General features: G+C 39.2%; 2 protein-coding genes and 1 long non-coding RNA gene across 10 annotated transcripts in view; all 3 read right to left on the reverse strand.

Moving 5' to 3' along the window:
- Positions 1–7,362, reverse strand: part of LOC138135355 (zinc finger protein draculin-like) — a 49,803-nt gene extending 42,441 nt beyond the window's left edge. For both annotated transcript variants that reach the window (XM_069054064.1, XM_069054065.1), the window contains exons 1-2: positions 7,150–7,362; positions 6,860–7,095 (exon numbers count right to left, since the gene is read on the reverse strand). The gene's annotated coding sequence lies outside the window, so the exon portion shown is untranslated. The remainder of the gene's footprint in view (positions 1–6,859; positions 7,096–7,149) is intronic.
- LOC138135356 (zinc finger protein draculin-like) overlaps positions 1–25,652 on the reverse strand; it is a 218,590-nt gene that overhangs the window by 192,049 nt on the left and 889 nt on the right. The gene's annotated exons all lie outside the window — the stretch shown is intronic.
- On the reverse strand, positions 15,358–25,438 carry LOC138135294 (uncharacterized). Its single transcript, XR_011160920.1, has 3 exons — positions 24,146–25,438; positions 16,199–16,266; positions 15,358–16,146 (listed from the first exon to the last, which is right to left on the reverse strand). It is a non-coding gene; the product is annotated as an uncharacterized lncRNA (long non-coding RNA).

Consider the following 25,652-nt stretch of genomic DNA (forward strand, 5'->3'; position numbering starts at 1 on the left):
CCTTGCGACATATATCTCCGTACAGGGGATGCCCAAATCTTTTTTCCCTCAGTTTTTGGTCGGGCGGAAATGAAGATGAATTCTTACTTTCGATGCCCAAAATTTCTTGAATGTTGCTTTCGGCTGCGGAAAGTCTGTGCAGGTAACATTCTATTTTGCTCTTTCCCACTTTGACAGGTTCAAAATCTGAGATTTTAATCTCCGGAAACCTGTCTTTCGTCTGTTGGATATCCGTCAAATTACACCGCTCCATTCGGCGTTTCGATTCCTATATGTGGAATTTTTTTCAGATTTTTTTCTCTGAAAATAAGTTAGGGGTAGGTTTTTCAAAGTGATCCTAGCTACCCCGAGTTACATATCAAACTTCATCCCTCGATCTGAGAAATTTAAGGGGATGAAAAAAATTAATTATTTTCTTTACCGTTTAAAACTTAGTGAAAAATGGTGGCAAAATTGCTTCGCAAATCGCGATAGCGCATTTCGACTCATGTCATCCGATGCACTTTTTGAAGGCGCACATTTTCCGTCATAGTTCAAAATTCGATTGGACCTACCGTTTCCGAGATAATGACATTTTAAATTTTTTCAAAAAAAAATCTTATTTTTTTGCACCCTCGGATTCTCCCTGAAAAAAAAACCTTAACTGTCGAAGCAAATTTTCTTAATGTGTATGGTTCCAAAGATAACTGAGTTTTCGTAAAAGTGACATTTCTCCTGAAATAAGAGGGAGAAATTTTCTTTTTTATATGCCCTCGGCTTCAACCTCGAAAAAGGAATTTTTATTGTAGTATATTGAATTTTCCTAATGTGTATGGTTCCCAAGATAATTGACTTTTCATAAAAGTAAATGTCTCCGAAAAAAGAGCAATTTTTTTTTTGCGTCATCCGATTCACCCTCGAAATAGAAACCTTTTTCGTTATATATAATTTTTTCCTACATTGTATGGTTCCTCAGTAAGTTAAGATTTTCCTAGGGTGAGCTTACTCAGTAACTTTTATCACTCCTTCTTTTGTTGGGATTGGTTGAAGGTTCGTAAATCATCGCAAACATTCGTATAGGGTGAACACCTACAAGTGTTAAGGGTGATGTACTCGTATATAAGGGGTGTTTTTTAAATTTGACGTCGAAGTAGGCGTTGAATTGTCGATTGTGATGAGTTAGTTAATAGATTGAAATTATTAGTCGCATCTCAGTCAGCAGGTCATACAGGTCACTCTAACGAAATTGTTTCTGTTATTGAGGAGTTGCGTGAAGCTAACATAATCGAATAAGACATCAGAATGGTTCCACCAAAGCAAACTTCGATTAAAAAAGATTTAGTTACAGAATTACATAAGCCTGCAAGAATCAATTTTAAAAGACGTCGTGTTATTATAAAAAGTATTAATGAAACACTGCAAGCTGATCTTGTTGAAATGATTCCGTATGCCAAGCAAAATAAACAATTTAAATATATACTTGTAGTAATTGACTGCTTTTCAAAGTATACATGGACTGTTCCTGTCAAAGCAAAAGATTCGAAACATGTAACAGAAGCAATGGAAAAAGTTCTATCGCAAATTATAGATTTACCAAAACATTTGCAAACTGATAAAGGATCTGAATTTTATAACAGTATGTTTAAAGCATTGATGAAGAAATATAAAATGAATCAGTACATTCAGTACAAAAAAAGCATCCATTGTTGAACGCGTTAACCGCACCCTAAAAAACTTAATGTGGAAACAATTTAGTTTGCAGGGTAATTATAAATGGTTAAAATTACTACCTGATATTACAAAACAATATAACAACAGTTATCACAGAACAATCAAAACCAAACCATCAATGATAAATAAGAGAAATGAAAAATTAATTTTAAAGTCGATTTATACACATGTAAAAATAACAAATATGCAGTTGGAGATCATGTTCGAATCAGCAAAGATAGGGAAGTATTCGACAAGGGATACACCCCGAACTGGTCAAATGAAATTTTTCTCATAAGGAAAGTTAAATTAACCAACCCAACTACTTATCTGCTAAAGGATATGAACGGAAAAGATATTTTAGGTGGATTCTATGAAATGAAGTTGCAAAAAGTGAAGCATCCTGACGTCTATTTAGTCGAAAAAGTTTTGAAGAAGAAAGGAAAGAAGCTCTACGTCAAGTGGTTAGGCTTCGATGAAAGTCACAAGACCTGGATCGATGAAAACAATATCACATAGAACTACTACAATATCTACTATTCACACCATATATTACTACAATAAACTGTACACACACATTCTATAATACATAATATTTCGCATACAAATTCTGCTTTAATTTTATTCCACACCAAATCCTTACATTTCACCCCGCTTCGACTTTACATTTCACAACATGAAATCAAACATCGTGCGCCGCGAACGACCCTTCATTTTACAGGCTCGCGAGAAGTGAGCCAAAAACGGACAACAATTTTTCAGGTCAAAACACAATCCAAACACTGACACAATCGAATGAGCCAGGAACGGCCACCACTTTTACAGGTCTACACACATTTCACATTTTCGAGCGCTTTAGTGAGCCAGGATCGGCCACCACTTTTACAGGTCTACACACATTTCAAATTTTCGCGCGCTTTTGTGAGCCAGGATCGGCTTCACTTAACTACTCATATTAGTTGATCATGTTGATGACAGAGGCAGCGTAATTGTAGTCGAAATTCCGGACACGAAGACTCGTAAGCCCAGAACGTTTACTATCATCAATGGAAATAACACTGTTCATGCTATTGACGTTTTTTGGAAGTACAAAATGTTACGATCTGAAAATATTTCACACAAACGGTTGTTCATCAATTACAGAAACAAAAAATGCACGGTGCAACCCGTAGGAGTGAATACTTTGTCAAAATTTCCCCAAAAAATTGCACAATTTATTGGTCTTCAAAATCCAGAAGAATATACCTACGGGCCATAGCTTCAGACGTTCGAGTGCAACTCTACTGGCAGACTCTGGGGCAGATGTAACAGTTGTAAAGAGACACGGTGGCTGGCGCTCGAATAGTGTTGTGGAAGGATACATAGAGGATTCTCTCAATAATAAAATTGAAATTTCGAGAAAAATCATTAACCAATCATCAACAATTATTCAGAGTAAATCGGCCTCGGATTTGGCAGCATGCTCGTCTGGGTCAAACGCAGTGTCAAGTATAGAAATCAACCATTAAGACATAAATTTGCCCGTTCATCGTCGATGTGGTATAAATTTTAGTAATGTACTATTCCGGACACGGAATCTTGGCCAACATTTTTTTGATAAAAAATGATGTAAACCAATCATTAGCGTCATTAATAAATGACAATTATTAAAAATCACTTTGAAGTTTTTATTTTGACATCAAAAAAGCAAGGAAATGGCATTATCGAGTATCAATAAAGGCCAGTTCACATATATTTGTCAGTTAAATGTCAGTGATGGCCAAGATTCCGTGTCAGGAATAATACATAATTGTTTTATATTACAGACATCAAAGAGAAAGAATAATTGAATGTTAATGTATTTACAAATAATAAGATATGTGTTCTCCATTGAAACTTTTTTTAATCCACTAGTGAATTAATAGTTATTTAATAAACTAGTTTGTTAATGAAGGCGATTAATAATCGAAACTGTTTAAAGCACGAACGAGCGTAGCGAGTGGGTGCCTTTAATAGTTGAGATTATTAATCGCCCATTAACAAACGAGTTGATTACAAAATTTTTTCGTTGACCGCATTTTTTTTTTGTGACAAAATTTCAAATTAAAGTCAAATCAAAACCAATTTCAGCTTTTTTCGATAAAGATGAGACACCTTATAAAAGACCTTCATCTTTTTTTTCTCCTCGGGGTAGGCTATTTTAAAATTTTTCAACACTTTCTATTCTCTTTTCCACAAAGAGTGTCAGAAGACATCAACTCCATTCACATTCAATTTCACGTAAAAATCACGTTTGCTAAAAAAAACCTAGTTACCATTCAAAAATATGACATGCAAGTTATAACAAAAAAGGTCGCCTTTGTGAAAAAGTGAATTGCAAATAGTGAAGTTATGGAGCTAGAAAACCCTTCTGTACGAGAGCTGTACGAAAAAACCTATAATGAATTTGAAACCTGGTGCACTGAACAACAAATAACAAATTACACGGAGCCTGTCTTCCTGGCGTACTTTTTAAATATTGCTCAAAGAGGCTTAATAGCGAGCCTCTGGCCAAAATTCTCAATGCTCAAATCAACTCTTTATGTGAAGAAAAATATCGACATAGGAAAATTTAACAAATTGATAATGTATATTAAAAGACAAACTGAAGGACACGTTCCAAAAAAATCTAAAGTTTTAGAAAAAGAGCAGGTGCAAAAATTCATTCTTGACGCTCCTAATAATTTGTTCTTAATGACCAAGGTAAGCAAAGGGTTTAAATTAAAATGTGTACAATGGCCGGCAAAAAAAGTTAGCCAACCACTTTATATTATAGGTCGCACTAATTTTTGGAATAGCTGGCGCGTTAAGGAAGCATGAACTTCTGGAGTTACAAACCAATAATGTTGAAGACCTAAAATCAAAATTTCTAATCACTATCCCAGGATCAAAAACAAAAACAAAGGAGAAAAGAATTTTTACGGTTGTGGATAATGCATTCTTAAAATTAATCAGACAATACAGGCTGTTCTCGAAGTTGACGTGTTCCTTGTAACACGAGGTACTAGGTACACATTATTCTTAAGAATTTTAGCCTAAATCTTCTTAGTAAAGTGTTTGTATTAACGGAGAGAATTGATTGTATATTTTTATTGTTTTCTAAAATTTTAAGTCCGGTCCTGTCCATTTCTCCGCTGTACTAGATTAATAACTAACCTGGCCCAGAATGGTGTCTTTCCGGAAATCGCCTTTGCAATACTCTCTGGACGCTGCAGATGCATTCTGATAACGTGATAATAACATTGCCCATGCATTTGCAACATATCTGTGAGCTCATTATTTTCCCAATAATAAAGCCATTTCGAGTAATTAGATGACAACTCTGACAGTAGTTTTGATTAACGTCCATGCTCATATGATTTTTTTTTATCAATTCCAATTTCTAACAAATCAGCGCAAATTTGAGCAGGACCGGTTTCAAAAAAATTAACTTATTGTATCTTCATTGCCGTACACATTTTACTAAGGTGATTTTGACTAAAATTCTTTAGAACAACGCATACTATCACATGTTAAAAGGAACGCCTCAACTTCGAAAACACCTGTATACAGGCTGTTTGAAAATTGCTAGTACAAAAAAAACCTGGTAATTGGTGATGGTGAGTTGAAGTCATCGGCAAAAGAAAATTCTAATAAAAATCCTCTAGTTTTCGAGATAAAAATTACTAAAAATTGGGTTAAAATTGTTAGTGCACCACTGAGTTAAGGTATTTTAAAAAGACACTTCACGTTGTTAAGCAATAACGAAATAAAAAATTTGATGTTCTTAAACTGTCAATCTGTGGTTGCCAAGATCTTGCAAAAAAATATAAATTTTTCATATTGTTGTATAGTCCTTCATTATCACTACGATCATCACGCTTGGTTACCAAGGTTTAAAAAATATTGCCCCGCCTGAGGCGTAGAATATGCAGGAATAGGGTTACTTTATCCCTTTTGTTTTAAAAAATTAAAAATTGGTTTCTTGGATTTCTTAGGGCTTCCAGATGCCACAGTTTTTTTTTGTACTAGCAATTTTCAAACACCCTGTATAACACAGAGACCACAGCATACAAAACACACACGATTCTTTGTATTTTATCGAAACAATAAATGCTCTACAAATCCTGTGGGCATCAACACATTTGCCAAAATACCATGTACAGTTGCACAATTTCTCAAACTGGATCAGCCACAGCTATATACAGGACATTCCCTCCGCAGATCTTCTGCCTCAATATTGTCAGATTCAGGGGCAGAATTTGCAGCAATAAAGAGACTCGGGGGGTGGAAATCAACCAGTGTTGCGGAGGCATACATTGAAGATTCAATCCAGAACAAAGTAAACATTGCTAAACAATTATTTTGCACAAACGAGACAGCGTCTTCTTCCAAAGCCCCAGGTGACATCAACATAACCTCAAACAACTTTGAAAACGTCCAAAATGATTTGAACCTGAATATAAATCCTGACGTTCACAGCACAAACAATTTATCTGTTCCTTCCTTAACTTTAAATATTTGTAATATTAAATATTTTGTAATGAATAATCAAAAATAATTATGTATTAAAATGTATGATGTTAGAGTTATTGAGTCATTTTCATTTTTCATTGGTTTTTTATGCGTATATCTGGTTGCCTGTATCAAAACGTCAAAATCGCAAAATCGTTGATTAATGAAAAATAGTGTATTAATGAGGTCCATTAATACACTATAATTTAGACAAAAGAATTCATTAATATTGAAATTAACAAGCGGTCAACGGAAAAAAAAATTAATTCACTAGTGAATCAAATCCATAAAATTTCACTAGTGAATCATTGCCTACTTATGACGGTTGTTATGGAGTTAATAAAGACACTTTAAACTGTCAATATTGAATAAAACAATAAATCTGGCAATGCCGTGGTAACAAAGTGTCGAACAGACACTGACAGAAAAACAGAGTTGCATCCGTTGCATCACTGTATCAGTTATTCCAACATGAAAAGAAAAAATCATAGCCAACTCGGTCCCAAAAAGATCGTGAATGCCTAGTAGTTAAGGGTTAATTCATAATTTCAACTTTTTTGCAAGTGGTTATAAATTACATTTTTGTAAACAGTCTTTCCATTAATAACATAGAACCTCCTCTAGACCTTGACAAAATTAAATATCTGTCCTACCCTACCTTGTCTCGATGATGGGGATGAATGGCTTACAGAACCACATCCAGAGATGCACTCCTGAGGTCTAAACCTGGTGTTATGGACTGTGTTGCACTCTAAGGGTCCAGTTGAACATCTGGATTGAACTGCTCACCAGACGAGATGACGAGAATGCGAATATTCAGGTCGAGATGGCAATGAGTATTTTGAACTAAACAGTCACTTGACTGCAACTAAAACTTGAACTCAAAGTTGGAACCTAAGACACGTATAATTAGCGCCAAACTCTCTCTGTATGTTTTTATCGACTTACCTTGTCAACAGGGTTCCATCAATTTCTCAAAATTCGATGATTGTGTCTTTTCCGTTTTATCGGGCGATTCCAACGATACCATAACCACACACCACTATCCAAGGAATAACGTGGAATAGAAATTCACAAAAATGTCACAAATCATAGATAAACTGTGGATAAAATAAGAACATAGTATTTTATTTTCTCTGTCACAAATTTTATTACTGAGCCACCTAGTGGATGCAGGGGTAACTATTAGCCAAGTGTGGAATCTCTTCCAAACGACTCCTGTTATAAAGAGTGAAACACAGACAATTAAACATAGTAAGACTGTCTAGATCTATTCAAATTTCAGCGACGCGTAATACTAGCGACGCGCTAACGTAGGGCCGAACTAGGTGTATAATAAGTTGCATATTCCTCAATTATTGCAATCGAATGTATAATTAGTTGCATACGGACATATTTTTTTGTTTTTTTTTAACCTATTTTTCATACTATGGTTTTATTTATAAAAAAAAAAAACAAAGACAAACAATTATCTAAACATTTTATTTCATTATTTTTAGAGTTTTCTTATAAAGTTTTTAATTTTGAAATTGTTTTTCGCTTATAACGATCCATTATCTTTTCTCTGAGATTGAGTTCACAAATTTTGGTACGTTGAAAAACCTATAACACTTTGCCTGAGAATTTTGATGAATGTGCACGTTCTAGGACAACTTCAGGATCAGGAATCACAACTTCTGTAATTTCCATAGTCATTAAAATCTTCGAATTGTCTGGAAAAACTGTTATTTTGTGACACTGTAAATTTGGAACGAAAAATTGATGGGAATGGCGGGGCACATCTATAAAATCTAGTTTTTTGAGAACTTCGAAAGTATTACTTACCGAATACGAACTTTTTGGTCAAAAACTATTCAAACAAGTTAGTCAGGCTTCGACATCGCAGGTAGAAGAGGCTCGGGACAAGTACGAAAGTCGTTTTGGATTATTTTATAATTTTTATCATAACGAAATTGATTAGCAAATTTTTGACAATGATTAATAAAGATTTTTGAAACGAACAAATTTGATTTTTTGAATAAATCAAATTTCCCGCTGTCAACGTAAATAGCCGATTCATCATCGACTAAATACGGTTATTTAGTTCGGCCCTACGCTAGGGTTGCGCTAGCATCGTCCACGTCTCCTAGGTTTTATATAGACTTTAACAGTCTTAATTCGTTATTGGTCTGTGGAGTGAAACACAGACAATTAAACATAGTAGACTGTCTAGATCTATTCAAATTTCAGCGACGCGCGATACTAGCGACGCGCTAACGTAGGGCCGAACTAGATGTATAGGTAGTAAGTTGCATATTCCTCAATTATTGCAATCGAATGTATAATTAGTTGCATACGGACATATTTTTTTGTTTTTATTTACCTATTTTCATATTATGGTTTTATTTATAAAAAAAAAAAAAACAAAGACAAACAATTACCCAAATATTTTATTTCATTATTTTTAGAGTTTTCTTATAAAGGTTTGAATTTTGAAATTGTTTTTCGCTTATAACGATCCATGTAATAGATTATCTTTTCTCTGAGATTGAGTTCACAAATTTTGATACGTTGAAAAACCTATAACACTTTGCCTGAGGATTTTGATGAATGTGCACGTTCTGGGATAACTTCAGGATCAGGAATCACAACTTCTGTAATTTACGTAGTCATTAAAATCTTCGAATTGTCTAAAAAAACTGTTATTTTGTGACACTGTGAATTTGGAACGAAAAACTGATGGGAATGGCACGGGACACCTATAAAATCTAGTTTTTTGAGAACTTGTAGAATAATTTTCTGAAAAGTGGTCTTGCCAAGTGAGTGAATTTTGTAATTTTGAAGAAAGTATTCCAGAAGTATCTAAAACCTCTATCCACCTTTTTTCAATTCTGAAAATAACATTTTTTTTAATAACTTTTTTTTCGAAAGTATTACTTACCGAATACGAACTTTTTGGTCAAAAACAATTCAAACAAGTTAGTCAGGCTTCGACATCGCAGGTAGAAGAGGCTCGGGACAAGTACGAAAGTCGTTTTGGATTATTTTATCATTTTTATAATAACGAAACTGATTAGCCAATTTTTGACAATGATTAATAAAGATTTTTGAAACGAACAAATTTGATTTTTTGAATAAATCAAATTTCCCGCTGTCAACGTAAATAGTCGATTCATCATCGACTAAATACGGTTATTTAGTTCGGCCCTACACTAGGGTTGCGCTAGCATCGTCTACGTCTCCTAGGTTTTATATGGACTTTAACAGTCTTAATAGGAGTGAAACACAAAATGGAAAATGGAACAGGGTCTGACCACCTGACTCTCAAGAACAGTTTGTGACGTCACTGCAGTCCTCGCGGGTTTGCTAACATTTGCTAGCATTTTCAAGTTGTGAAATCTGTTATATTTCATATACAGGATGATTCTGAAATAAGTTTGGAAAAAAAATGTGGAGTATCATTGACCTTGACACAAATTAATTCCGCGTAAATGACTTTTGGAGGTGAAATCAAAAGGATGGGAAATTACCATATATCCTTGTATAATGTATTCCAACTTTAAAAAAACGATGCTTGGCCATGACAATCTGACAGATTCGTAGAGGGATATGGAGGGAGCACTGCCTATGCTGGCAATGTAAAGGCAGCGGCACGTCGCGAGACCTGTGCGGAGACCTTTTATGACGCCTTTTAAAATGACCGCCAGTACTTCGTGAAATTTCGTGGCGAGGGTCGTTGGGCATCAGATACTTCATAGGCGTGTCTCGAGTTGTCTCGAGAGTGTATAAACATGATCGTAAATAATATGGTAAAAGATGGTATATAACGAAATATTTATGATATGATAATGTTGGAATCAACATTTTAATTACTTCAGTTGCATTGCGATATAATGAAAATTTCTACAAAAATTGTCCCTAGAAAAAAAGTCGAAGGGACGCCACTGGAAAGATGAGTTATCTACGTTTACTTCGGTTTCGCTCGGCTCATCCTGGAGACCTTAGGTCTACACGTGGAGTGAGAAAAGACTGGAGATGGCATTTCCTATGCTTCCCATGTTAAAAATCCGAACCCTCTAAAAGCACGTGCAACAACCTTTTATGACCCAGTTCACAATGCGCTAGATAAAGAAGCACAATGCGCCTGGAAGGAAGGCGAAGGAAGCCATTGGCCTAGCGTCTATATTCAGAAACCTTTTATGACTCTGTAGTTTTCGCGGGCCGGTACACTTATTTGAATTAGTGCCATCTCCAGTCTTTTCTCCCTCCACGGGTCTACAGAAAAGCGCGGTCGTATCCACTTTTTTGAAGAGTGCTCCCTCCATATCCCTCTACGGACAGATTTCATCCTGTATATCTGAATAAAAGTTTTGTTAGGAATTTTGAAAATTTTGAAAGCACAGTGTTGCCATACTTATGTTCCGCTTTTTTGCGAATCGATTCAAACTGTATTACAAGAAATTAATAGAGAACCCAGCATTTTTTATTAAAAATAGCAATTGAAAAAAAAAGACAAATCAAAATGTAAACATCTGGTGGAGGCTTTAGTCGTTGAATGAGTTTCAAGAACGCTTGCTTTAGTTTAACAAGCAGAAAACGGAAGTTCTCCAAAATGGAATCACTTTTTTTAAAAGACATCTACACTTTAACGAAAAACACTTCATTACTATCCTATTCGATATTTTTTTCGACATCTATTTTTTGACAGACGATAGCCAACTTTTTTTTCAAATTACACTATATATTTTTTTATTCGTTTTTATAAAGAATCTTCTTCTGAATATTCTTACATTAAAAGAAAAACAAAAAATGTATTTTAAATGAAAAAAATTGAAAATCAAAAATCAAGTAATCAAATTTGTAAACAATACTAAATCTATTCTAGTTGCTCAAAATTTCTTCAATGCTGTTGCAGACACTCTCGATACCTTCTAGAAATGCCCACATTTGCATTCAGTAAAAAATTTCGGGTTTTTTTCTGACATACTCGCACTATCTTTTTTCTTAACTCTTTTTGGGTACCTGGTGGGGTCAAATAAACATTGTCTCGAAAGTTTCGAATGAATATAACGAAATCCAATGGATTCAAATCTGGGGATCTAGCGGGCCATCGAATAGCTCCATGAGGACCCATTTTCACCAAAATGATTTAAATGATTTAAAAATACAAAATTCATGCGTGCATTATATGGTATGGCGCCGTCCTAATGAAACACGACTCTATTTAACACTGCGAATGGTATCTCATCCAGAAAATTGCTTATTTCGTTAGATAATAAATAATATGATATTTTGTTTGATTGAGACTGCTGTCAATAAAAAAGGGACCCACTAGTCCATTCTATCTCCAAAAATGCCACACCACAGGTTAACACTAAATCGTCTTTGGAAATTTTCTTCCACAGCAACATTATAATATAGGCAGAATATAGCCTAAGGGAGTCCGTTTCGGCTCAGGGACGCGAGGGTCGCGGGTTCGATTCCGACCCAGGGCGAAATTTAAAATAATTAAAAAAAAGGCCATATTCTGTCTCGTGATTCGGAAGTCACGTTAAGCCATTGGTCCCGGTCTATTGAGTTGGTCATCATGCCCCTCATAGATTTGTAAAACCAGTCCTAGACTGTGTAACAAATTTTATTTTATTTCAAACTGTTTCGACAAATGAATACTCAGAGCTTACTTAGTCATTTGGAGCATTTAGAACAAACTTCTCTCTTGTTTATTTTGGTCACTTGATTTTTAAATGTTGTACATTTACTCTTTAATTTCTTGACTTTTGTTTAATGAATGGGTATAGTTCTTTGCACTTTTATATTCAGAAGACAAATCTCTACAATACCGAATAAAAAAAAATGTACAGTGCTATTTGAAAAAAAGAAACTGGACGCAATATATTTTTTTTATTTAGTTGGTATTGAAGTGTTTTCAAAATTATTTCATTTGATATGTCATTTATTCAAATCGGATAAAAAATAAGCAAGATACAGCACCAAAGGTTTTTCGTCAGTCACCCTGTATATAGATATAACAGATCTTCCCACCTATAAATTAATTATACAGTTCAGGATTTCATCGAATTCATTGTTCTCACATTGAGGATATCCTGATATCCATCAATCTGTTAATAATCGCATCATTACTTAGATCGGGCCTATCTCGTTTAAAATGTGTCTAGACCTTCCACACACTACGTTTTGTCTCGACAAACACAACTTTTGGCATTATGTACTGTTACGATTTAAATCGCCGCGATTTTTCTAGAATGTTCCAGAATCCATCGCGACGGAAACGTACTCGGACTTCCGCCGAAAAATCTGCGCACAGAGGGGGTGGAAGCTATAAATCGGGGGAACCAGAGACAGAACGGGGATTTTTCACGACCTTTTGCCGGGAGTGTTGTCAGTGTCTGGGGAGAGTCAAGGGGACAGTGATCGAGTGAATTTGCAGGGCCGACGAGACGACGTAGTGGAGTTCACGAGGGCCGTTGGAGACGATTCGTCTAAGTACCACCGCCCACATCGCCAAGCGGATCACGGACTTCACTACGGAAGGTTGCAGACCGAACGCTTTTGCGGATCAGGATCTCGTCGGGTCCTGTCAGTCCCCGGACTCACCGGAAGGTACCGGATCTACCCTCCAGCAAGTCAGGAGCAGTGGTGACACCCCATTTTCCACAGGCCGTGGCTTCCCAAAGTTTCGGTTGTATTTTGTCACTCCGTCGAACTAATTGAGCGTTGTATTTAACTATAGTCAAATTTCCATTGTCACTCATTATTTCGACGGGTGAATAGTTCTATCAAACTCATTTAATTTGTATATCGCGTTTAGGATTTATAATTTGTTCGACTGTTAAAGTTCCAGTTTTGTCATAAGGCGCGTGATTTCAATAATTGTACCAACTTAAGAAAAAATTTTCTTATCAAGTCCGTCGGGTTTTTGTGTTCACGAACGATTATCAATCCGTGAGCGACCTCGCCAGGAATTGTGTATCGCGCTCACCGAACATTTTTTTGCGCGTGGTTCTTCACGAAGAAAAACATCTTGACTTCAATTTTTTTTTTTGAGCGAAGAAAGACTTAGAGGACCTCTCCGCTTATGCGGGCGGCGTAGCCGAATAGCGACGTTACGTAGGATCCGTCGGCCTTCCTCCTTCGCTAACCCGGAGGACCCTCCGAGGAGTTAGGGTTATTCAATTTTGTACACGCCCCTAAGGCTAGTCAGGCTTCGTTGTTTTCTTTTTCATTTATATCATTATTTTCATTGTTTGACATCTGAATAAACGATTAGTTGGAAGATTGTGTATCATTTCCCGTACTCCGGGCTGTTCTCACCAATTTTTCAGCTTCGGTCGGCGTTTCTCGTGGTTCGCATTGTAAACCGAGTCGAAGCCACGACTTGTTCGTTATACCCCTGAACATTCCGGATTTGTAACCGGTAACAGGGTTGCCCAGTTTCGGGAGCGTAATTTATAACGTAACAGTACCTACTTGTAGTAAACCCTTTAAATTATTACTTTGTGTTGTCTAATTTAAAATAAATTGGAAAAACGTCAAAATGACATTTATAGATAACTTTATTTACTTTATGTTTGAATCGTCGTCCGCGCCGATAATAACAAGTCGTGCCATTCGATGTGAAATGGCCACCAGAGGCACTTGGATCAGTTGGATCGCGAATGAATGGAAACTGTAATAACTACGGAAGGTTTATAACTAGAATAAATGTCAACCGTTAATTCGTCATTGATTATCAAAATAACAATAAATACAATAAGAACTTCAATCATAATCGGTGCAAATCATTTTGTAATATTAATTTGTGTTCGCGAGAAACAGCTAGATATAAAAAGGGTTTGAAACTCGAATAAGTATCAATTGTCATTGATTGTCAAAATAATAAATACAATAAGAACTTCAATGACAATAATGCAAATCATTTTGTGATATCAATTTGTATTCGCTAGAAACAGCTAGACATTTAAATTTTGACAATTTGAATAAATTTTTCCTTCTGTAATTTCTGTAATACTATTACAGTTTCCCATAACGCGCGAGGTGGTGACATCTACCGATATTTTGACTTTTTTCCGGACGCAGAGTTTTGAGCGATTGGCACGACTTGTTATTACGATCAGCGCAGACGACGGTTTGAATCATCTTGCAACATAGCACTTCAAATTTAGTTACAAAAGATTTACAACCAAAATGAAATGAAATATAACTACTACTTTCCTCAGTACTGCCAATTTAACAAAATTAAAGCATGGCAACCTATCGTTTTTTTAAAGATGGAATAGATTATATTTTCAACATGATTTTCAACGACTATGAATAGGGAAAATTTGTCCGAATTTGTTCACTTCATTAGCAACCATTGTTACATCAACTCCACAATAAAGTTGTAGGTGCAAGCACACTGCTTTGTCGGTAGAAATGATCGAGAAAAGTAATGTTACGTTTCTGACTGACGGGCACATTTTACCTTTGATTGTTATTGTTGCTAAACTACCAAGATAATCAGGTAATCACCTTTAACCCAGCAGCGTACTAACAATTTTGACCAAATTTTCAATCATTCAAAACGAAATACCTAGTAGTTTATTTGACGAGTTTGTGTGTAAATTGGGCCTTTTTTGGCACGCTACTGAAAAATCATATTCGTTTTTTGACGTTTAAAAAGTGTCGAAATGTCAGTTTAAAAATATTCATTTCAATACCATTGGTTCTTGCCACCTCCATGTAACATTTGTTCCAAAGCTCGCTCTCTTTTGATAACCAACTCCCCTTCAAACAGTATTCTGATTGGCCAACTTAATCGTCCTCTAGCTCTTAAACCATTGGAGCCTGGACATTTTTTTCTGCAGATTATCACTCAGAAGTTAATCCAGAACACCCCCTTCAAGGAATGGGCGCGAATTCTGGGACATCTGTATATACAGTGTGTCTCAATATTATAAAAACACTAAAGTTATGTTTTTTTCGTCGCATGCGTTGATTATTAAAGCCTGCCAAGTAGAGAATTAGACCGTTATGCTAGTTTCTGCCGCTATATGCTCGTGGCGCTAGTTATCCTCTAGTGACCAAGGAGGTTAAGGCTGTTGCCTAGTGGTTAGTCAAGCAATGGTAAAGCGCGCTAAACCGATTCTAATTATTTTTCCACAGTTTTATGTTTGAAGCTATGGTGACTATATTTTTTGTTAAACATTAACGTATCTCACGGGGCTACTGTCTCAGTTTTTTTTAAAAATCGCTTCATTCTTTATAAAAAAAATTAATAACGTTTTTCAGTAATTTTCCTTATTTTTGCTCAATTTTTCATTTAGAGACTATTTAAAAAGTGCATTGGATTCAGAAGAACGTATCTCGTGGGGCTACTGTCTCAGTTTTTGGAAAAACAAATTAGATTGGAAGCAAAAAAATAAACAAAAGCCTCAACAAAACGCGTAAAATTCGGTTATTAGGCAGTCCACTATACTTCTCAACTACCTGGAGGTCGTAAACTCGGGTTGACATAATCACTACTTAACGCCCGCAATGCAACTTTTGTTGGGAAGATACTTGCACTGGGTTCACGGGAACATCCTCGGGGCAGAGCCGGCGTGCCGCGATGGTCAACTTATGAATAAAAGTAAAATATACCTGTAAAGGAGATGGTCGGATTGCGACGGTGCGGTGGTATCATTTGGATAAAAAGATTGTCATAATCTTTTTAACAAAGTTTAAACCAATCACTTGTAAACTTTATTAGTAGTTTTAATTCGTTCGATACAAGAAAACACTCGGCAATTTTTAAGCAATGGTTTATTTGCGAACACCAATCTCATCCACATGCTAAACCCGAATTGAGCCTCTTTTTTTCGGTGCTGGAATCCCTTCCCGCTTTTCCGCGTTTGTCCTCGTCTCTCGTATTGGGTTTCAGTGATTCCGATGCCGTGATTGACGTTTGGTCCCGAATTTGCTGACACACTAATTATAATAATAGACAGTAATTAAAATAAAAAAGGGTTTTCCACATCACCTCAGAGGTACCCTAACTGATGCGTTGGCTCTAAGGAGGCCTCGCCAATAGCCCTATCTCCATTATATCTACGAGTATATATAGATAGACAACTCTCAACACAACATGTCAATCTTGAATAGTAAATCCCGGTGTCGCCATGGCGCGTCTGGCGGGATATTCGAATGTTTTTTTTACTTATGTACTTGTTAGTCTTCCATACCATTATTGTCTATATTTTGCAAGCCTTTAGCAATCATTCTAATAAGTTGTGTTATTAAAATCATTGTAAAAACTACAAAATACAGACAATAATAGTGGCGTAAAAAATGTAGAGGTACCAGTAAAAAAAAAACAAAAATGTTTTAGAATTTATATTAAAAAAAATATATATTTAATGTATACAAAAGTAAAAACTTGGATATGTTTTAATACAGTTGGATTCTAAAAATCGGGAAATGATTTTTTTCCGAGATTGTTCGTATAACAAATAAATAAACTACATGAATAAAGAAATACCGGGTGATTTTAAATGATTGTGACTTTTTTCTTAAGTTGGGAACATTTTTCATAAATTATTTTGGCAAACTTGATACTTTAATCAAGAAATTGGCGTACGTACGTCATTTTGACATTTTATGTATTAATAAATTGTGTCAAATAGGCGACGACGCCTATGTTTATGTCAACTATCACTTTAAAAAGCAGAATAACCAACAATAATATTACCAACCTATGAAAAAAAGTCACATTCATTTAAAATCACCCGGTAGTAAAAACAAATAAGCAACTATACAAGTCGCTTGCTTTTTCGTATGGCAATTTTTTTCATGTACTTATTACACCTAATAAGAGCTTGACGCTTCAAAGGGTCATTAATATTTTTGGTGGTTTTTCCTGTAATAATATCATTGATATTTTTTACATAAGTATATACAAACAATACTGCAAAATGTTTATAAAACATACCTACAATATCATGATTATTTTGACACTGGGGTATATTCAAATAAATGCGTTGATATAATAAATTTAAAAGGGAGGCATTTACATTATGTTTGAATTTGTACATAGTCGATCTTTTTTCCTTTTTCTCTCTTTACTTTTTCCTTTGTTGTTCCTTACATTTTAGTTAGTTTAGTTCTTTATCTATTAGATCTTAGCATTTAGTTTCATTGAAAGTGGTTGCACTCTACCATCGTGTGTCATTGGCGCGTTTTTCGATTCACGATTCGTCTGTTCGAAAACGACCATAACACCCTCCCTCTCGGGGAGGCCAAAAAGAAGAAAGTAGTCAGTCTCTGAGAGTTCGAACTTACGGTTGCCAAAATTATCATTACGTACCTTCGACGGTAATTTTAGCGAATGGACCTCGTTCATTTAATTCTTCGACAATGCAATTCATTCGCGGCCGGAGTTAACACGGATTGAGAAATTTCAATATTTGATTAGTAGCCTGACAGGGGAGCCTTTAAATTTGGTAAAAGCGATAACTCTTTCTGAGGAAAATTACACCATCGCGTACAATGCTCTAGTAGATCGGTACGAAAACAAGCGGAAACTATCATACCACTATTGGAACACCCTCAAACAGCTCCCAAATTGACATCCGAATCAGCGTCCGGACTACGCAAGCTTTCGGAAAAGTTCAAAGAAAGTCGGTCCGCCCTTATGGCTTTAAATCTTGCAGAATCGCTGGAAGATTTTATGTGGTTCCAACTGCTGTTGGAAAAATTAGACCCGGACACTCGGAAATTGTTTGAGTCGGACATACGTACACTGGGACCAGCCGAGATTCCAAAATTCAAACAATTAGCGGACTTTATCGAAGGTCAGTGTCGCGTTTTGGATTCACTAGGAAAACCTCGGGAACCTACGAGTACAACCAATTCGTCTCGTCAGGTAAACACGACGTCGAAAGCGAAATCGGTTTTTATAGTGGACTCGTCACCTCAAAATTGTGCACTGTGCACTGGAGAGTACGTCATTTACAAATGTCCGGAGTTTACGCCGAAAACTTCGCGACAACGGTTTTAAATTGTAAAGTCTCGACGACTTTGCATCAATTGTCTTCGCCCTGCACATAATGCAAATGCTTGCAATTCGAAATCGTCGTGTCGTGTGTGCAAAGAGAGACATCATACCATGTTGCATTTCGAGAAATCGTCCGCCAGTCCGGTCACTCCCGGTGCGCCATCGTCGACGCTACCGTCCGCGTCCAGTACCACCGCCGCCGGTACATCGTGGTCGTCGTCGTCGTCAGCTGTTGACTCGTCATTATTAACAACGCTGACTAGCGCGATAGAAAACAAAATTGTGCTTCTCGCAACGGCGGTGATCGAAGTAAAGGATGCTCGAGGTCACTTTCACCGCGTTCGAGCCGTTTTGGACAATTGCAGCCAAGGCAGCTTTATCGCTCAAAAATGTCTTCGTCGATTAGGTCTGCGATTCACACCATCGAAAATTCGCGTGAGAGGAATTAACCCTGGCGCGGAGTCAACCTCCCCAGGATTTGTTGAATGCCGTATCCAGCCGCGAAACAAACCAGACCAATCGAAAACCATCAATGTCCATGTGCTACCCCAATTAGCGGGCGATATGCCGGCCGGTCCCGTAGATGTCAGCAATTGGAAGCACCTTTGCAATTTAGAACTCGCGGACCCGGATTTCAATACTCCCCACCGCGTTGAGATGCTCCTCGGCGGTGACCTCTACGCCAGTCTTTTAAAACCAAGAGTTTTATTAGGCTCCGAACCCGGTGAACCCGCTGCAATCAACACCGTGTTCGGCTGGGTGATAAACGGACCCGTCGATATTCGTAGCCCGTCGGTAGTTCATGCATGTCTCACCACGGACTCCTTGGAGTTCACGTTGAAACGATTTTGGCAACTAGAGGAGGTACCGGAAAAAACATTTGCAAATCCTAGCGACGCGCAATTCGAGGAATTATTTTCAGCCGCGGTAACTCGGAGTGAAAACGGCAGGTACACGGTCGCGTTACCGTTCAAAACATCGGCAAGAGAATTTCCAAGAAATTGCAGTGCGACGGTTTTTTCTTCTCGAAAATCGGTTAATTCGGAACCCCGCTCTCCAAAAGGATTATGTCGCGTTCATGCAGGACTATTTGGAAGCGGGTCACATGTCGTTGGCGCCACCCGCGATGGGCACCACAGCGCGAAGCTACTACATACCGCACCACTGTGTGCAAAAGCCGGACAGCGCTTCCACGAAGTTGCGAATAGTTTTCGACGCCAGCGCCAAGTGCGCCAATGGTCAATCTCTGAATGACACCCTGCACACCGGACCGAAGCTTTTGCAAGACATCGTCAGGGTACTTCTCAATTTTCGCCTCCACCGAGTAGTTTTTACAGCCGACGTTCGCCAAATGTACCGTCAAATATCGATTGCGCCCAACGACCTGGAATTTCAACGGATCATTTGGCGGTCGTCTCCGGACGATGCGCTGCAAGATTACTACCTAAACACGGTCACTTACGGAGTTTGTTCAGCCCCCTTTTTAGCTATTCGTACGCTCCTGTAACTTGCGAGCGACGAACAATCGCGTTTTCCTCGAGCGGCAGCCGTAGTTCGCAGCGATATTTACATGGACGACATCGTCACCGGTTGCGATTCGGTCCAAGACGCCCTCGAATTGCAAGAGCAATTAATTAAGCTGCTACAATGTGGCCAGTTTGAACTGAGGAAATGGGCGAACAACGCGCTCCCGCTACTCGAACACCTGGACTCCTCTTTACGGCAGCACGTTCGCGACTTTGATTCCGGAGATTCAGTTGCCTCCGTGAAAATTCTCGGTCTACAGTGGTTACCATGTGGTTACCATCGCAAGATGTCTTTTCTTTCAAAGTAAAACCGACCGACCGCACTTGTACAAAGCGAACCATTTTATCGGAAATTGCTCGAATATTTGACCCTCTCGGTTTTTAATCACCCTTAACGTTTTTCGCTAAGCACCTGATACAACAGCTATGGTGTCTTGGTTTGTCGTGGGACGAGACCCCCCCTGCCGAAATAACCCATCGATGGGAGCAATATCGATCTCAATTACCGGGGATGTCCGAAATCAAATTAAAGCGTCACCTATTAACCGGGCAACACCTCTCGTGCGAGTTACATGGATTCTGCGATGCCTCGGAGATGGGCTACGCCGCGGCTGTGTATTTACGCGTAGTGGACGTTAACGGTGACGTGTCGATCAGCCTGGTGATGGCCAAATCAAAAGTTGCTCCTCTAAAACGCCAGTCCTTGCCCCAATTAGAACTTTGTGGTGCTCACCTGCTGGAAAAACTACTTAGTTATGTCAGTTCATTGTACGTCGAATGTAACATCACCGTCGTGACCGCTTGGACCGACTCGATGATAGTTTTAGGGTGGTTGCGGGCGTCACCTCACCGTTGGAAAACTTTCGTGAGCAATCGAGTTGCGTACATTCAGGACAAGGTACCTTCGGAATGCTGGCGTCACGTTGGGTCTAGTGATAATCCAGCAGATTGCGCATCGCGAGGCCTACTTCCCGACGAAGTGAAAAATCACAATTTGTGGTGGCGCGGCCCGAACTGGCTGCACCAAGACCCTGATTTTTGGCCAAGGAAACCGTCGGCGGCTTCCCTCCCTGAAGAAGCCATAATTAACAGCGAAACGCGTCGCACCATTTTGTTAATCGCCACCGAAGAAGACGCCTTAGATCGCTTAATCAAAAATTGTTCGTCGCTGTCAAGGATCAAAATCATCATAGCGCATCTTCTTCGTTTCGTTCACAATTGCCGTGTTTCTTCAAATTCGAACCGTCGTTTCGGACCAATTTCGCTCGACGAACAAACCACCGCGATGAACGTCTTGATCAAACATACGCAACGTTCGGCCTTTGAAGACACGATCCTCAAACTGGAAAACAACCAAAAATGCGCCAAGTCGATTCAGCCACTAGCTCCGTTTCTTGATCAAAACGGAATTATCCGGGTTGGAGGTCGACTCTCTAACTCCCAATTAAGTTTCAACGCGAAACACCCTGCGTTACTTCCGCGCTCACATCGGTTCACGCAACTTGTGATTGAACACGCTCACAGAGTTCATCTTCACCCGGGGTTAAGAACTCTCCATTTTTTGTTGCTGCAAAACTTCTGGATTTTATCCCCGCAAAGGGCTATTCGTTCAGTGATAGGCAACTGTAATGTCTGCTTCAGGGTCCGTCCTGTGGCCATTACGCAACCCATGGCCCCGTTACCTTCTCATCGAGTGCAACAGCTAAAACCTTTTCAATGCGTTGGCGTAGATTTTGCTGGTCCGTTTGCTGTTACTCAAATCCGTCGTCGCGGGGCAAAGTCCACAAAGGCCTATTTGTGTCTGTTCGTGTGTTTCACAACTAAGGCTGTGCACTTAGAACTAGCTTCTAATCTGTCCACCGAGGTGTTCCTAGCGTCCCTTCGACGATTCATAGCGCGCCGTGGTCGTTGCACCCGAATAGTGAGCGATTGCGGAACCAATTTTAAGGGAGCGGCCCGGGAAATCCAAAAGTTAATGCGAGCTGCTGCAGAACAAGAGCAGATAATTTGGGAATTCAATCCACCTTCCGCACCACACTTTGGCGAATTGTGGGAAGCCGGAGTCAAATCGGTAAAAACTCATTTGCGTCGTACAATTGGCGAGCAGGTTCTAACTTTTGAAGAACTGTACTGTATTTTCAATTTGGTTGTAGGTCGTAAAATTTTATGGTACTTTAAGCTAAAGATCTTGCGGGGCTTATAAATCCTAGTTTACCACTAGCAGGTAATATTTTAAGCAGGCTTGTATTGTACACTTTGTATATACGCATTGTACGGCAAACGGCACGCGCCGCTTCCCAACCTTTTCAAACCCAACCATTGTGCCCGTTAATCGCGGATAATATGCAATAAAATTTTACGACCTACAACCAAATTGAGAATACAATACACGCTCTTGACACAAATCGAAGCTGTACTTAATTCGTGACCCCTTTGTGCAATTAGTTCAGACCCAAACGATTTGACCGCGCTTACACCTGGACATTTTTTAACGCTGGCACCCCTAACCTGTTTGCCAGAGCCCGACCTTCTGTCAATCGAACTTAATCGTCTCTCTCGCTGGCAACTCCTCCAACGGATGCATCAGTCGTTTTGGAATCGCTGGCATTGGGAATATTTACACACGTTACAACAACGATCCAAATGGAGTAGCGCTTCGACAAAGGTAACTCCCGGTACTCTCGTGTTGATCAAAAACGATCAAGTTCCCCCTTTGCAATGGAGTTTGGGTCGCGTAGAACAGGTTCATCCCGGCCCGGATGGGTTAGTCCGCGTCGCGACGGTGAAGACTACCAACGGCAGCATTCGACGCCCGGTGGTGAAGTTGTGTCCGTTGCCATCGCGATAGGAAAAATGCACCGCATTTTTGGCGGGCAGAATGTTTGAATTTGTACATAGTCGATCTTTTTTCCTTTTTCTCTCTTTACTTTTTCCTTTGTTGTTCCTTACATTTTAGTTACTTTAGTTCTTTATCTATTACATCTTAGCATTTAGTTTCATTGAAAGTGGTTGCACTCTACCATCGTGTGTCATTGGCGCGTTTTTCGATTCACGATTCGTCTGTTCGAAAACGACCATAACACCCTCCCTCTCGGGGAGGCTAAAAAGAAGAAAGTAGTCAGTCTCTGAGAGTTCGTCGGTAACTAGCAAAACTCTAACATCTCGAACACAAAGTGATTTCCACCGCGCACAGAGACACGAACGAAATTCAGACGTCCAGCCCCAACGGTAAGTCGTTTTTGAATTTATTGAATCGCGAATTCCGTAACATAGCTCTTCACTTAGGTAGGCTTATAATCAACAATCGGTTGATATAAGTGCCCTGGAGACACACACATTATTTTCTGTAACTAAGTTTGGAATATAAAAATGAGCAACTTGGTAACACAAATTAAACAGAGTAACAAATTTATTCCTTGGGCGAATAAGGGAATGTTTGGTGTAATCTCTAAACTTGATCAATTTGTGTTCCTCAATGTCCTCATCTGATGTCACTAAAATTTGTTGGCATTCCTTACAAACACCAATAATTTTAAATATCCGTTTGCAAATATACCCAGTGATGTAAGATTCCACTTCACTCAACGTCCTGTTTGTTGGTGTCCCAAATTTGAATTTATCCTGCGGTGGTAGTTCTTGCCGCTGCTCTGCCAATGGAAATACTCCTATATCATCACTTTTTCACAATTTCATTGGCTCTGATGTCCAGGCAAAGACTCATTTAACTTTGAGGGTCCAGCCTCAGGTTCCATTATTGTCGATGGTACAGCTAAAACACGTAAATACCATGAGCCATAATAAATATAATACATGAATTATATTGTCTCAACAACACGTCACGTCTACTGCAGTTATATTTTAAAACTTACCAGGTAAATGGAGAGTTGGATTAGCTCCTATGATTAAATTTGTGCGATTGCGAACACTTACAAATTTGTCAGACTCGGCAAAGTGGTCATCACAAATTCTACAAGAATGTCGCACTTTATCAATATTTTTCATTAAATATTCCTCTCGACCTACTAGCTTACACCATGTTCGAAACAGCTGTAAACAAACATAAAAAGATTATATCATCATGCCAATTCAAAAATATTTCAGTACAACACTGGTACAACTATAATTATTACAAAATCTACAAACTTACCTTTGGATCTTTGGGAAAGCAGTGACTTTTCTTTGTCGTGCTTGTACAACCTTTAACGCAGCAGTTAAAAATCATGGTGTAACAAAACCAATTTTAAAAACACATAACTGAAAAATAGACACGTGAACGTGAACAACCGTTAAAACTGCAATTTTGAAAAACAAAATGTCTGACAGACAGCACGCGCATGCGCGCTTCAACTAGTGCATAGACTAGTGTCGCCAGATGCGACACCGGGACGAACTACACAAAATCAACAACCTTGAGCTGAGTGCGCTAAGCCTGTTTCGTATCTTCCTTTTTCCGCGTGGTACTTCGTCCTGCTCCCGTCGCCGGCCGTCGGATTCCCCGAGTACCACCGAGGACGCCCACGCGGTGCTGACGTGGCGTTCGTGGAGTCCCACGGGGTTCCACCGGTTAACACGGCCTTTCCTGACCTGCAGAGTGTCCTCACTCGTCTGGTCCAATCGGCTGCTAGGACAAAAGTACTCTGAAACTCAGATACCGTCTAAGTAACTGCGGAAACGCATTTGTTCTTGCTTGTTGATCCTGAAAGCCGTTTTGCGTGGATCTCCAGGAGTGTGTCTAACCTGCGAATGTTGCAAACTTGGGCCCAAGTGTTACAGATTAATGATAATACATGTACGAAATAAACGCTACGAAAGAACGCACTATAACTAAGGAACGTACTAATACTAAAGGAACGATATAACCTCGCTTTGAGCGAACTTAATACTAAAGGCGCTTAATTCGGTCCGAAATCTACGTTGGTCAACTCCGAACCGCCAGGCGCGGCCTATGACCTGGGCATCAGACACCCGCAATCAGCCCCTCAACGCCTCGCACGTCGGTAGAATGGACAACCACCAGGGCAATGGTTTTTCCGTCCTCTGGAACGCTCCCACGCGTCAGACCGTTTCCTCGTGCAGGCGGAGTGCCGACAGACCGGGAGCTTGGCCCCCAGAGAGGGTCTCACCACCCTCCCTGACCCTGTCCAGTACTTGTCCAGTACTGTCTTCTCCCCGTAGTGGATCCACCGCCTCCTGCTCTCTGCCGCCGCCACTCCACTATCTCTCAACTGCAATCGGGGAGTCCCCGAGAGGTCCGCTATCTCCTCCGGGAGGTCCGCTATCTCGTCTCGGAGGTCCGCTATCTCGTCCCGGTCGTGGCTCAGCACCTTTACTACCTCGGATGGGGCTCGCCACCTCAGGAGCAAATCCCGACTGGTACCTGTGGCCTGACTGGCTGCCGCTGCGGATCATCACCAGATCCTCGACGACGTCCGGACGTCGTTCTGCTCAGCCTGGTACTCGGCAGTCTCCTGCTCCATCCATGCTCGTACAGCCGCCGCATGGGTGATCTCCCGGTTCTCTAGTTCCAGCTGACCCTGTGTCACAAGTCGATACCTCATTAGTGCGTAGCTTGCAGTTATCTCCATGGATTTATTGACGTTGCCATTTAGCCCGAGTCGCAGATCTACCACATCTTTATCCCACCGATGTCGATTTTGGCGCTTACTGTAGCGAGAACCGATCATAGTACAGGAACGTTCAACGAAATATTGTATCCCTTCTCCCAATAAAATGAGTAAACGCTCTATTGGTAAAGATCTTACATTAGCCGCTAATTATTATACTATGCGATCTTATAGATTCTTCCGCCCTTTTAGCGCATAATTCTCGAACAATTCTTTAGTTTTGTCGTACTCCCCGGATTCGAGAAATTCCTTGATCACACCAACTCAACATGGGTCCCGAAGTTAGTGACT

The sequence above is a fragment of the Tenebrio molitor genome, chromosome 7 (assembly GCF_963966145.1).
Source record: "Tenebrio molitor chromosome 7, icTenMoli1.1, whole genome shotgun sequence".
Taxonomy (NCBI): domain Eukaryota; kingdom Metazoa; phylum Arthropoda; class Insecta; order Coleoptera; family Tenebrionidae; genus Tenebrio; species Tenebrio molitor.